The sequence below is a fragment of the Drosophila sulfurigaster genome, chromosome X (assembly GCF_023558435.1).
Source record: "Drosophila sulfurigaster albostrigata strain 15112-1811.04 chromosome X, ASM2355843v2, whole genome shotgun sequence".
In the NCBI taxonomy this organism is placed as follows: domain Eukaryota; kingdom Metazoa; phylum Arthropoda; class Insecta; order Diptera; family Drosophilidae; genus Drosophila; species Drosophila sulfurigaster.
In genome coordinates this window covers 10,110,634-10,124,931 of record NC_084885.1, presented here as the reverse complement: position 1 = coordinate 10,124,931, position 14,298 = coordinate 10,110,634, and the positions used below count along the sequence as shown (strand labels likewise).

Below are 14,298 nucleotides of genomic sequence, written 5' to 3'. Positions count from 1 at the left end.
ATACTTGCAAAGAAAATTCGATTTTTGATGATTAATTTCCTCTTTAAATTTGACAGTGATTAACATAAGTCATTACGGAATGCAACAGTTATAAGTAAAGATGTGCTATATCTATTATTTATCTATATTCAACTTGGGTAAGGAATGTCCAACTTTAGTTCACTTGCGGCTGCCATAGAGGGCGCTTAAGTGCTACCTCAGTAGTCGAAGTGTGCCAAGTTGCCGCACGTCTGATTGGCACTTTTGCCACATTTTTGGCTGCCGTTCGTCGAAGATATCGCACCTTGTGTGTGGCACGCACGCATGCGGCAGGAACATGAGCACACATCAGAGGATCCCCACATTTGCCAGTTTTGAGGGTCCGCAATTTGCCACAGGCGATGTAAGTATGCAGAGAGAGAGAGAGAGGGAGAGAGAGTGAGAGTGAGGGAACCTGCAACGTGCGACGACTTAATTGAAAGTTGCAGTTGGGCAGGCAGCTGCTTATCAGCGCCACGCGCGCAATTAATTCAAGCGATTTGCTTAACTGTAAAACTGTAAAGCGAGCAAGTTTCCAGTTTCCCCTCCTGGGCTGTCAGTATGCCGGCTCCCCTCCGCTATCCTCCCTTCACCACTCCTCACAATTCCTGTCAGCTGGCAACAACAAAACGTAAATCAAGAAATTTGCTTATCCCACGCTTCGTCGTCGTCGTCGTCGTCGTCGTCGTTGTCTTCGTGCCTCAGTTGAGTCTCTTCAGTCGCCCCTCTCTTTTAATCCTTCTCCACTTTTGTGCCCCATGCAACAGGTGGCGCGATCGCTGCGTGCGTCTTTTGCATATTAAAAATGTTTTGGCCGTCTCTCTGTTTGCTCTTTCAAAGTCGACTCTCGACTTCAGCTGCATGTGGCATGAGGCATGAGGCATGAGGCATGAGGCTTGTTGCCTCTTGCCTGTTGCCATAAGGCACAATGGGTGGTAAATTGAAGCTTTCAACTGTGCTAAAGTATGTGTCTGTGTCTCTGTGTGTGCGTTGTTGTTGTTGTCATTCTTGGTGCAACGCTGACTGGGATCTCATTTCATTGGCCGCTGTTTTGACAATCGGCGCCGCTTTAATTGGAGCGCTGTCATTAAAGGCACGCAATTAAGAAAGCGACCAGCGAAATGATTGACATAAATGCAAAAATATGAAAATACAAATGGGGCAGCTAGTGACTAACTAAAGCTGCAACTGCCACAGATACTTATATGCATATGAAAATATACTGAGTTATATTTATATGCATATGAAAATATACTAAGTTATATTTATATGCATCTGAAAATATACTGAGTTATACCTTTTAGTACTATTGTATTAATGAAATACACAAATTGCACATCTTATCTTGGTAAATATTAAATTCGTTTCTTTAAAAACTTTTTTAGGGTCAAGAAAAGTGGCCTTTAAAGTTACAAGTTTATTTATAATCCTTTTGTTGAAAAGGTTTAGTTCTATGTATCAGACTCACAAAACTGTGTTCTTAAGCTACTTCTTTTGAATATCCACTAAATAAATGTGTATAAAAAGTAATTAACAGTGCCTAAATCTTCCATACCAATTATTAACTCTATCTTTTTATTGCTACAGAGTCTGCTGTAAAGCCACAGATTGAATTGAAACGTATTAATTGTCAATTAAATAACAATGTTTTAGCAACAATATGAAAGCTTTGAAATAGTCGCTACTCGCTTTCAATAATAGCAGAATATTGCAGTATTATTCAGTAAACAAATCAAAATAATATACTAAAATATACCAACCAATCAAACAACTCATCTTTAAGACAACGCAAAAGAATATATGTAAATACTAAAGTATACCGAAGTTGGTATAATAATTTACTACGTTCAAAATATACTGTAAAATAAAAAATATACCAGATTGTCAACTAAAGTATCAAAACTAAACACAATTTTGTATCAAAAAATACTAAAATATACCAAAGACTATAATTGGTATATCAATTTACTAGCACCTTGAAGAAAATTAAATTAATATGGCGAAAAATACAAAATTATACTGAAAATGATAATTGGTATACAGATCTACTAAGTTCAAAATATACCATAAAACACAAAAATATACCAGACTGTTACCAAAAGCAATCAGAGTTTTAAGTAAATCCGTTGCTGAAGCCTCAATCCAAACTAGTTCAGCAGTTGCTTTAAATGAGCGGCTATCTAAGAAGTTGGTGCCATTTGTGGCACGTTAAAAGGTGTTCAACGCATGCCACAAGGTGCAGACAGCTCAAGCACAGAACAGGAAGGAGAAGAAAGAGGAGGAGGAGGAGGCGGAAGAGGAACGATGAAAAGCGTCGCTTGAAATAGATAGTTTATTTGATATCAAGGCGAATATATTAAGTGCCTCGAAATGCCTTAATAATTAATTTCTACAGCAGAGAGAGATAGAGAGAGAAAGAGAGAGAGGGACAGGAAAAGGGGTCGCGCTGTAAACACAAGCGGCGACATCCGTTTGAGATTTGAATCTTGTGGCTGGCTGATTAGCCCCACTTAGTGGAACGGTATTAGGCCACTTGACGAAATTAAAGGGATTGCGGTTCGCTCTGCAAGGGTCAAGTGGGGGAGAGGCGGGGGTGGGACGGGACGGGGGCGGAGTGGTTCAACTGCATTCGGCGACAGCTGTTAAGACGTGGAAATAAACAAAATTCCTACCAAAATATAATCCGGAAGCATGGACATAATGACAAACAGGCGAAACTCGAAACCCGAAACGTCGAATGAAGAGTGCGGAGAGCAGAGGTGGGGGTGGGAGGGAAGGGGAGGCATGGAGGCGAGACAGACAAACAAATGTCGCGCACAGCTCGCTGCTCTCGCTTCCTTTGTGTTCAGCTCGCCTTTTTGTCTTATTCTATTTTGCACGGCCAAAAAGGAAAAGGATTATAAAATACGGCAAAAACTGTGACTGTTGCCACCGACTGTGAACTCTCGCTCTCTTTCTCTCTCTCTCTCTGACATCTCCCTCGCACTTTATGCTGCCTTCTCACTCACTCCATGTGTTTGAATGTGAATGTGTGTGTGTGTGTCGTGCCCGACGGCGGCATCGACGGCTTCATTTGGCGTGCATGGAAACCGTTTGGTCCGCATGGATGCGGGCCTTGTTAAAGGATACCGCGCAATCAAGGCAAGCGGGTATGCTCGATGGCAGTAGATACTTTAAAAAGCATAAAATTGAGGGTAAAATTATGGTAACTGAAACTGGAAATAATAATAATAATAATAATAATAATAATAATAATAATAATAATAATAATAATAATAATAATAATAATAATAATAATAATATATATATATAATATATATATATATATATATATATATATATATATATATATATATATATATATATATATATATATATATATATATATATATATATATATATATATATATATATATATATATATATATATATATATATATATATATATATATATATATATATATATATATATATATATATATATATATATATATATATATATATAACAATATATAAGAATAAGAATATTTCTAGTTTCCAGGATATTCCTAAGTTTATCACAAAATTCAGTCATTGTCCTGTGTGTCCTGTGACCGTGGCTCACAAATACGAGCAATACTCGCATTGCCGAAAAAATGTTTGTACTTTAAATGACATTCCGCAGTAAATTTCACCTTTATAGCTGACACACAAGAATAAATATCGCGTTGTAATACTTCTGAAGGCGGCGGCGAGGACGAGGGCGAGAAGAAGGAGGACGAGAGCTGGAGACAGACGCGAAAAACATCGAAATATAATAGGTAGAACGAGTAGAACACAACAGCAGCAAAAGATATATACTCGTAAAAGCACACACACTCCCCGCACACACACACACACACACACACACTCCACGATGCAAGCAGCGGGCGAACAATAAAAAATTATGGCCCAAAAATAAAATACTCGACCAAAAGGAACAAAAAAAAAACCATGGCAGACTAGCAAACGAATTGCTCTGAAAGGAGTTGATCGAGGTGGGAGGATTACCAACTTAACAAACATATCGCACATATTTATATACTGGGTTATATTCTATATGATTTCTGTTTTTGCTGGGCACGTGGCAGATCTATTGCCATTCAGCTTACAGCTGATTGAGTTAGTTGGCCTCATTTCAAGTGAATTTTGATGAATGCCAAAGCTTAAAGATATATCAATTGTGAACTAGATTAACTTGATATTGAACAAATTGAAAAACAAGTAAGAAAGTTACAGTCGAGTGTGCTCGACTGTGAGATACCCGCTACCCAAATTTAATAAAGCCAAAATATTGCGGTATCATTTTCAAAATATACCGAAAATACTAAAAAAAATACTAAAAATATACCAAATGATATGTTTGGTATATCGATATAGTACACCATTCAAAATATACCATAGACGGCACAATGTGCTAGATTGTCGGCCAAAGCAACGCAGACCCCTTGTAAGTAGGCGTTTTTGTCCATACAAAAGTATTTCTTTAATAACTTCCACAATTTTTATCTGATCGCAACCAAATTTTCAGGAATCATAACTACTATAGTAATTATTGTATAAACCAAAATTCGCAACTCTAGCTTTAAAATTACGCTTGTTATTCGATTTTTTTGATTTGCGGGGGCGGAAGTGGGCGTGGCAAAAATTTGAAACAAACTTGATCTGCGTGCAAACATAACAAATGCTGTCGAAAAAAAATTATAGCTCTATCTCTTATAGTCTCTGAGATCTAGGTGTTCATACGGACGGACGGACAGACACACAGACGGACAGACGGACAGACGGACAGACGGACATGGTTATATCGTCTCGGCTGTTGACGCTGATCAAGAATATATATACTTTATTGGGTCGGAGATGCCTCCTTCTACCTGTTACATACATTTCCTGCCGGCACAAAGTTATAATACCCTTCTACCCTATGGGTAGCGGGTATAAAAAAATACATCATATAGTTCGTATATTAAAGCTTCAATTAAGTAAACATATATTGTTTTGGACTTACGAATTGTTTTTTTTAATAGAATCCTCATTATCAGTTCTGCAAAGAGATTAAAAAAAGAAAATTGGTAAATTAACAGCGCAGAAAATCTGTTTAAAATAGGCAAAGAAATTATTGCTTAGAATTTAAAGCTATTTTATTTTGATTGTCTGGAAAACAATAATATTGTAAAGCGAGTTTAGTACTTCAAATGAGTTAAAGTTATAGTTACTAGTCTTTATTCTTTAATAAAATATTATGAATTCAATTAAAAATGAATAAATCATAAGTAAGATTTAATATAAATATTTTGTTATATTATATTTTTCTAATTATATGTTTTTTTTGATAAAAGTTTTCATAATCTAACCAAAAAGTTAACACAAATTGGCTTGAGGAAGAGAAAAATGAGATAAAACCAATAAAATAGCTATTAAGTAAGGAACTTATAAATAATTGTCACTATATATACATATTATTTATGTTATTCTTATTACGATTTTAAGTATTTAATTAATAAGAAATTCGAAATTTATTTTGGTATTACTATTATTTGTCATATATTTTTTTTATTACACAATTTAAATTCATTTTTTGTTATTCATATTCATTATTAATATAATATTTATTATTACACCACTATTTTTCTATATTTATATCTAACATAAGCTTAAATTAAAACGATACAGAGAGGTTAAAAAAAAAATGTTAATATTACATTTGTAGGATTGTATTCAGTGAAACATTTCCGTTTTAAATGTAGATTATATTATTATAATACAAGTTTATTATGTTCTCATATATATACTCAACCCATGCAGATTATAGTGTTTTTCTCTTGTTGTTGTTGTAAAGGAGCAGCTGGATCGTAAGCATTATAATGCTTACGCATTGAGATCGAGGTCGCAAGCCCGGCTCATTGGCCAATTATGTTTTCATTGTAAATAAGCCAGAGTACGAGAATAATCAGTTGCTGATATGTTGTCCCAATGGGGCACTCAAGCGCCTGCCAGCAACAGCGACGCAGAAGACAAGGACAGAGAAGGGTAGAGCGAGAGAACAAGAGAGAGTGAGAGGGAAGAAGAGGAGAGCAATGAAGAATCGAGCTGAGCAGCAGCCAAGGAAAGATATCAGCGGCACTTCATCTTGATTGACATGCGCATTCAGCGCGTTGACATAATGATGGACAGACTTGGGACTTGGCGATTGCGCAGGCGCACCGGCCACATCCAGCACATGCAGCATGTAGCATGCGGCAGACAGCAGACAGCAGACAGTGTGCGGCATGCAACGTGCTTTGGCAGCGTGCAATAACAAAGCGTGACAACATTGCCGCTGGCGATGCGTTTGTGATGCTGCAACGCGCGGCTCTGATGTGCACCGCACATTGCAAAGGGGCATGCCACAACAATAACAACAACAACATCAACAACTTGAAGGAAGAGATCGTCATGCAAATCGCAGGCGCTTTTCATATGCGTAATGAGAGGGTCGGGTTCGCTTTTAATGAAGTCGAAATCGGAATCGTTGTTGTACGTGCAACGAAATCGAAAACGGGATATGAAATCGAATGATTAACGGGGAGTACGGAGAGAGAGAGAGAGAGAGAGGGAGATAAAGGAGTCACTAGAATATGGGAAACGGGTGGCAAACGATGGTCGCTGATGTTGCCTTTAAGATTTCCCTCCCAATGAGAAGATTTTTCAATATCAATTTTCATTGTTTTTGTCTGCGTCTCCGGCTTTAGCGACGGCGGAGTTGTCGTCACTCAGTCGACTCACGATCTTGGGATACGATGTGCTATCTGGACATAAATAGACGCCAATTAAATGCTTGATGGCCATGTTTTTTCGTTTTTTGTGGAGTCAAGTGAGCCACAACACAAAAAAACATAAACAAAAAAAAACTCTCCACAAACTATAACCGAAAAGAAAAGAAGAACACACAGGTTCTGTCGAAGCAAGTCAGCAAGTTAGCAGTCAGTCAGACGACAGACGACAGACTAAAAGGCAGGCAGGCACCAACAGAAACGGAAATAATTTTACAATAAATTATATGAAATATTTTTGCAGAGCGCACGACTGCGAAGCAGAACAGCTACAGCTACAGAAAAAAAAGCCCTAACCAAAATATGACACACACAATGTTGCAGAACCAGTTTTCAGTTGCTTTCCTGTTGTTGTTGTTGTTGTTGCCACAGTTAGAACTTTGCGAGACATAACGGCGTCTGGCAGTGCGATGAGGTGCCTTCAAGCCAGGAGGATGAGCCACAAAGATGTCGAAGTCGACATCTTGACTTGGCCCAGAGTATAAAGCGGTATGGCACGGCCGCAAATACCAGAAGTTCATATAGACATACAGTCTCAAACAACAGTCGCTGCACAGTGGTGCCAAGTGCCACGAGCACTCTAGCAAATCTTTTGCCAAGGGCGACAACGAAACTTCATTCATAAGCTTTTTAAATTGCGATTATATATAGTATAGAAATTTTCTAAATATTTCATATGTGAATATTATAATTCTAGTTGTATGTAACAGAAATTCACTTGAAAGCTTTTATTTAGAAGAACATTACGTTAATTTTTTTATTCGAATATTTAATGTTAATTTGTAGGCATTATTAATACTTTGTATAGCAGATTGTAAAAAAATATATTTTTTTTAAGTATTTATTTAATATTAAGCCTATATAGGCTTTGACATGATTTGAAATACATTACATTTGTAGGCAATAATGAAGTCATGTAATTTAAATGATTTTCAATGATTTCTGTATGATTTTCATAAGAAATTCAGATAAGTCAGCTGAAATTTGTTTCCTTCAATTAGTCTTTGTTAAAGTATTTTGGTGAAAGATTTTAAATGAGTTCTAATATTAATTTTATAAGAATATTTATGTTATATTATTAAGACAAAAACTCAATTTTTGCAATTATAATAAATAAAAAATTATTGAAATTGTATTTTTTTTAAAAATATATGTTTTAAAGGAAATTTTTGAAAATGGTTTTCCTGCATATCAAATATTGAATAAATTAATATTTACATTTAATTAAAGCAAAATCGTTGAAATATTACAATAAATTAAAATTAAAATATAAATAAATCTATACATAATTAATAATTTTCATTTGCTTATAATTCTCTAAATGTATATGATCTATATTATTAAATCATTTAAGTCAAAATAATAAATCATTATTTTCACATGATACATTTGCACTTTGTCCCAGTGTGCAACGCCCCCGTTACCGTTACCATTACCGTTTAACACTTTGATTCAGGGCTTTCAAGAGGTGAAGTTTCCCCTCGCCAAAAACCTTTTTTTGCAGCGGCGACAAAAAATGTTTTTCTCTCATTTCTTTTTCGGTTGTTGCTCGCTGTCATTTCGTTTCATTTTGCTTCGTTTTTTTTTGGTTTTCGTTGTTGTTATTGTTCTTGTTGCACTGTTCGCGGCCTAAAATGTGAAACCTGTCGAAACTTTTTCATCGACTTAGGGGACGCAGTTACATACACAAACATACACACACACACCTACGCTTGCCACACACAACGATGAAGAACTTCAACTGGAGAAATGAGAGCTGAGAATCTATCGGAGACAACTCAGAACTGTGACCTGTGAACTCTTTTTGAACAGTTTGGTGGGTGCCATTCAAAATGTTGTTGTTACTTATGGCGGACAGAAAGTTTCTTATCGCCAACTGCGCTGGAATTCGGTTTGACATGGTGTCTTCTTCTCTTATATTCAAATTTAAATTCGCAACGCAAAAATTCATTATTTTTATTAATCATTTTTTTTTAGTAATGGAATTATTATAAACATTTGAAGCCGTAAAATACTTCGATTTACTCATTTCTTATGTTTTGTATTCTATTCTAGTTTGTAAGCATACAATTTTTGCTTTCTCTTTTGTGTGACGTAGTTATGAGCGTTCTACTGCTGATTCATTTTCGCTCGTGTCTAAAAATAGAACAATTTGCAACCACTTGAGCTCGCGAGTTTACAACGGATAATTGGCAACGGCGTTGATCACAGCAGTCGTGGCCGAGTGGTTAAGGCGTCTGACTCGAAATCAGATTCCCTATGGGAGCGTAGGTTCGAATCCTACCGGCTGCGAAAACTTTGGCTAACTTTTTTGGCATTTTTCAATTTTTAAGTTATTTAGAAAATGTTTTGTTTTATGATTACTTGGAATACTTAAATAAACTATCTTTCAAATACTACTGCACGTTCAGTATGAAAATAGAGTCGGTGGTATTTAATTAATTGGAATGTCAGCAGCATATCATTCCTTTTGTACATAAATATAAATACATATGTATGTTAAGATATTTGTAATTATGGACTTACCTTGAGTTATTCACTTTAAATGCTTTATTGAAGATTTAAAAATTAAAACAAAAAATATACATGTTTACACTTCTACTCACATAAAAAAAAGGAAAAAAAACACACACACGCATAAGACTCACTCTATCTCACACTCACACTCACACTTCTATGCATATGAAAGAAGCAAAGAAGGAATTAGAATGCGCGCCTCACTCACTAACATCAAAACACAATTAGGACACTTGTAACAGCAGCCGAGTGTGAGAGCGAGACAGCAAGTGACGCCACCGAACTTTTTCAGAAAAAAAAGAACAAAAAAACATTTCAGCAGTAGCGCACATGTAAATAAGTATTGAATACCAATTTAGAAGTATGCAAATTATACCGAACTCGCAATTTAAACACAATAATAATAATTAATCATTTTGCAATTTACAATTCGCGTTTATAAACACACATAAAATTTACAATACCCAACGAGAGATGATTTCACAGCCACTTTGCGTGCAAAACTGAGCCTTGCTTGAAAATTGCCCTAATATTGGGGGGACATTTGTGTCCAGATTACCAATTGAAAAGGATATTTGCTCTCCGTTTCATTGCGATCGAATCAACTGTTTTGTGAGAGCCACTTGCAGCTTTACACACACATATATAAAATTGTGTGCGCGTAATACGCGGTTTGAATTGTCCGTGAAATAGATTCGATGCAACTCACTAACACTAACACCATAAGACAAGGTACTTTTAGGTATGTGTACGTATGCAAGAGTACAATTTTGGGAAATTGTGTGCAAATGCTCCAAAGTGGACAATCCTGACAAAAATATCCCATAATGACGTAGAGCAATTGGCATTGCTGGCAGAAACTCAGGTTTGAACTTAAGTATGTATGCTGAACTTTGTGTGCAAGCCTATGTATGTATGTAATTCTACATATATGTATGTGTGTAATTGTATTTGTATGAAGAATGTATGTATGTATGTATTTAAGTGTGTAAGTTTTGTTGCTGAGCTCAACGCATAGGCTCAAAAGGGAATAATGTGAACAAGGCTTTTTTCTTCTGCCTATAACTTTAACTTTCTTACACGACACCTCTGTATGTATGTATGTACATATGTATGTTCATATATGGGGGCATTTTCAAAATGACGTAATATTGACGGAGTAGTTACTCTTCTTATATATTAAATTATCATAAGAAATTAATTTCTCTTTTGTGTGAAGTTATCAAGAAATTTTTTGAATCAAATAAATTCTTTTGCCGACATCATTAAATCAAAATTCACTAGTAATATAATATAATTCACTGTAGATTCAGCTTGCTTAATTAAAGGTTCCCTTTTAAGGTTCATTCGATGAATCAGTTTCATTTCATACTTCTTTCCATATTTGTTTCATATTGTTTATAACATTGGTAAATCATTGTAAATCAATAGTTACAATTGCGAAGCAGAAATGTTTGTTTATTCCTTGTTATTATGCTTATTTTTTTAAGCCTACAATAATTTTTAAATGAATTTCCCAATTCAGGGGTAATTGTATTATTTTACACATATAGTATTTTTTAAACAAAATGGAAGAGCAATTATCAACAATATATTATAAAAGAAAAAATGCTGCTATGCGTATGGTAAAAGTGTATTAGATTTTTAAACCTACAGCTAATATATGTAACATGCGGAAGGAGAAATATAATACATATTATTGATCACGATAACAATCAGGGTATCTTCCAGACATTTTTATATATGACTAAGAATAGCTGCAGCTGTCTGGTTCAAATTGTGTAGGTTCAAAATTTATATTATTTCATCTATATAGATTTCTTGAATGTGGTAGTATGTTTATATAAGAAATTTAGCTTTCAGTATATTTAAGTAATTTTAGGTATTTTTATTTGGTATATTTAAAAATATATAGTATATTGGTATATTTTAAAGATGGATAGTATGTAGTGGTAGTATGTCGATATCAGAAATATAACATTCTGTATATTTGAATAATTATTCGGTATATTACTTTAGTATATTTCATCATTATATATATATATTGGTATATTTTCATAATAGTAAATAGTGGGTATCTCACAATGGAGCATAATAGAGCTTTCATATTAGTATTTTCTTGAAGACTATCATTATTGAGTGTTTTCTACATTTTTTTTTTTATTTTGTTTGGCTGGAAAATATGTGGCAATGATGAACCTATAATACATAGATTTATTTGCATCATACGCCAGATATTTTAGTGGCTTTTGGGCGGAATAGTTAACGGTTTGCGTTTTGCAAAGTTGAGTAAGAATTTTATATTAGTTTTGGTTGGTTGTTGGTTGATGCCGATGCTGATGCTGATGAATTGAAGTATGATTATGAGAGTGCAATGATGATGATGTTGATGGCTTATGAATGTACTCCAATTAACAACCGCAATCTGTGTGAATGTGTGTGTGTGTGTGTTCTCATCGAAACTGTCCATAAGCGGACCTGATGACGAAGCCTTTTTTGCCCAACATACAGCATACAGCGTGCAACATGCAGCATACAGCTTGTAGCATGCAGCATCCATATCCTGTTTAATTAGAATTTTGCTGTGGTCGCGTAGCGTTAAACCAAGCTGAACCCCTTTGCTCTGCCACACTTTGCTCAGCTTTTTCCAATTCAATTATTATGAAGCAGGTTGCGATTGGTTTGGAGTGAGCGGTAGCCAAAGGACGGCGGGGGGACGGGAGGGACACTGGAGGGAGACGGGGGAGGGAGGAGGCGCCTCTCGCTTCGTGTAGTTTCGCTGCTGAAAAAACAGCACAAAAAATATTGCATAAAAAAATGGAAAGCATATAGAGAAGAAGAGGAAGCGGGGCAAGTAAATGGCCGCGACATTGGCACATGTGTGGCATATTGGGAATCGAACACACACACACACACACACACACACACATACATACATGCATTGGGTATTGCTGTCTCGCTTGCACACGCTGTTTGTTGCTGCTGCTGCTGATTGAGACTTCACTCTATGCAATCTATGGCAAATTGATGAACAGCACACACACATAGACACACACACATACAGAGAAATGGACACACACATACATAGAAACGAACACACACACACATAGACACACACACACACTGCAGTAATTAACGTGCACGCGGCACATAAGCAAAAAGGCAGCCACCAATCAGTCTCCCTCCCTCCTTCCACCCACCGCAGCCAACACTCTGCACTCTCAACTCGCCCTGCCGCAATTTGTGGCATCAAAAGCGTGTGTGTGTGTGTGTGTGTGCGAAAGGCGACGCATGCAAATCGGAGAACGCGAAGCCTTCCAGCCCTGCCATCGAGTTCGTTGCGATTGCGATTGTGGCTCAGTGGCTCTTTGGCTCTGTGGCTCTTTGGCTGTGGCTGGTCAGCGTGTCGCTGGCCGTGTCCTTTTCTTTGGCTGCTGCGTTTTTTTGCACGCTGCATTCGCCCTGCGATTGGTTGCGGCTTTGGTCATCGATGAGCCGCCAACAGCAGCAGCAGCAACAGCAGCAGAGACTGCGACTGCGACTGCGACTGCGACTCGAAAGCTGCGTTGTTGCGTTGGCAAGGGGCACATTCATCAAGCAACGACTTGGGTATGGGCTTTTGTTCCCATGCGTCCTCATCAGCAACAGCAGCAGCAACAACAGCAACAAAAACAACTGCAGCGAAGAGTCAAGGGTTGGCACTGCACTTTTTTTGTTGTGTGTCGTGTGGATGAAGCCACCCCAATTGAAAACGCAGTCAGCATTCACCTCGTTTTCAACGCTGATAGGCTCAAAGCCCAAAGCAAACCCACCACATGCCACATGCCGCATGCCACATGCCACACGCTGAACAATCTTCATTTAACTTAATTCTCAAATGCTTTACGATTCGATTTCAGCATTAAAGTCCATTCAAAGCGGTCCAGACAGCCCACAAAAAAACAAAATACAAAAATGAACAACAGAAGTTTCAAAAAAAAAAATAGCGAATGAAAAAATTGCATGGAATTATTATGAAAACATAGGCACGTTCGAAGCTGGAATTTAATTTTGATAAAGGTACGAAATATTGTCGATACAAAGTCAGTCAGACAACCTACCTACAAAAAAAAGAAGAGGAGAAATTTAAAAGTTTTAGCTACAAACCGAATTTCAAACGTGCTGCAAAGCAACTTGCAACATTTTTCGGTTTTATGAATTTCTTTGCTATTCCAAAATAATAAAGATAAGGCAACATTGAAATATGTGTTTTATTATTTTATTATTATCTCTGATAGACTCTTTTGATAGTCTTCAAAAATATTGTAATATTTATTGTAATATTGAAATATTTTATTATTTATTTTATGTCAATACAATATAATTTATACCTTTGTAGATTCAATTCTTCTTAATAATAAGTTTCGAGATCTACTTAGAAATGCCAATTGATGTGAAATATTTATGTTATTGTTAAAATATTCATTTCTGATAGCTTCGTGGATTAGGTTTACTTGATAATGTAAAGAAATTATTTAACATTTATTGTAGTATTGTAATTTTGTTTTTTTTAAATATAGTAGAAACTTAAAATTCAAGTTGAGAAATACAATTTTAGTTTTAGTTTTTGAATATTTACAGATTAAATTCCAAAACCTTTAAAATTCTTTCATAAAATTATTTTTGATAATATTTTATTTTAACTACTATACTGAATTCATTAAAAATATTGATGTTAAATTTTAAATAACATACTCATGGAAACGAGGAATGATTTTTAAAATAATATACTGATGTTATTACTTGAATATTAAGTGCAAATATTGAGATTGAAATAAATGTTAATTTACAATTTTTCAAAATGTTAATTCCCAATTGAACTTAATATTCAAATGCCTTAAATTATTTGTATTATGTATTGCAGATATCGAAATTAGATACCAAAGAAATGAAT

At 35.7% G+C, this 14,298-nt stretch overlaps 1 protein-coding gene and 1 non-coding gene across 2 annotated transcripts in view; one reads left to right on the top strand and one right to left on the bottom strand.

Annotated features, from left to right (window-relative positions):
* Positions 1-4,167: 4,167 nt before the first annotated feature.
* The window catches only part of LOC133847205 (ubiquitin-conjugating enzyme E2 N), a 152,553-nt gene continuing 142,422 nt past the window's right edge, over positions 4,168-14,298 (bottom strand). The window contains exon 3 of the mRNA XM_062282085.1: positions 4,168-4,178. The gene's annotated coding sequence lies outside the window, so the exon portion shown is untranslated. The remainder of the gene's footprint in view (positions 4,179-14,298) is intronic.
* On the top strand, positions 9,059-9,140 carry Trnas-cga (transfer RNA serine (anticodon CGA)). Its single transcript has one exon. It is a non-coding gene; the product is annotated as a tRNA-Ser (tRNA).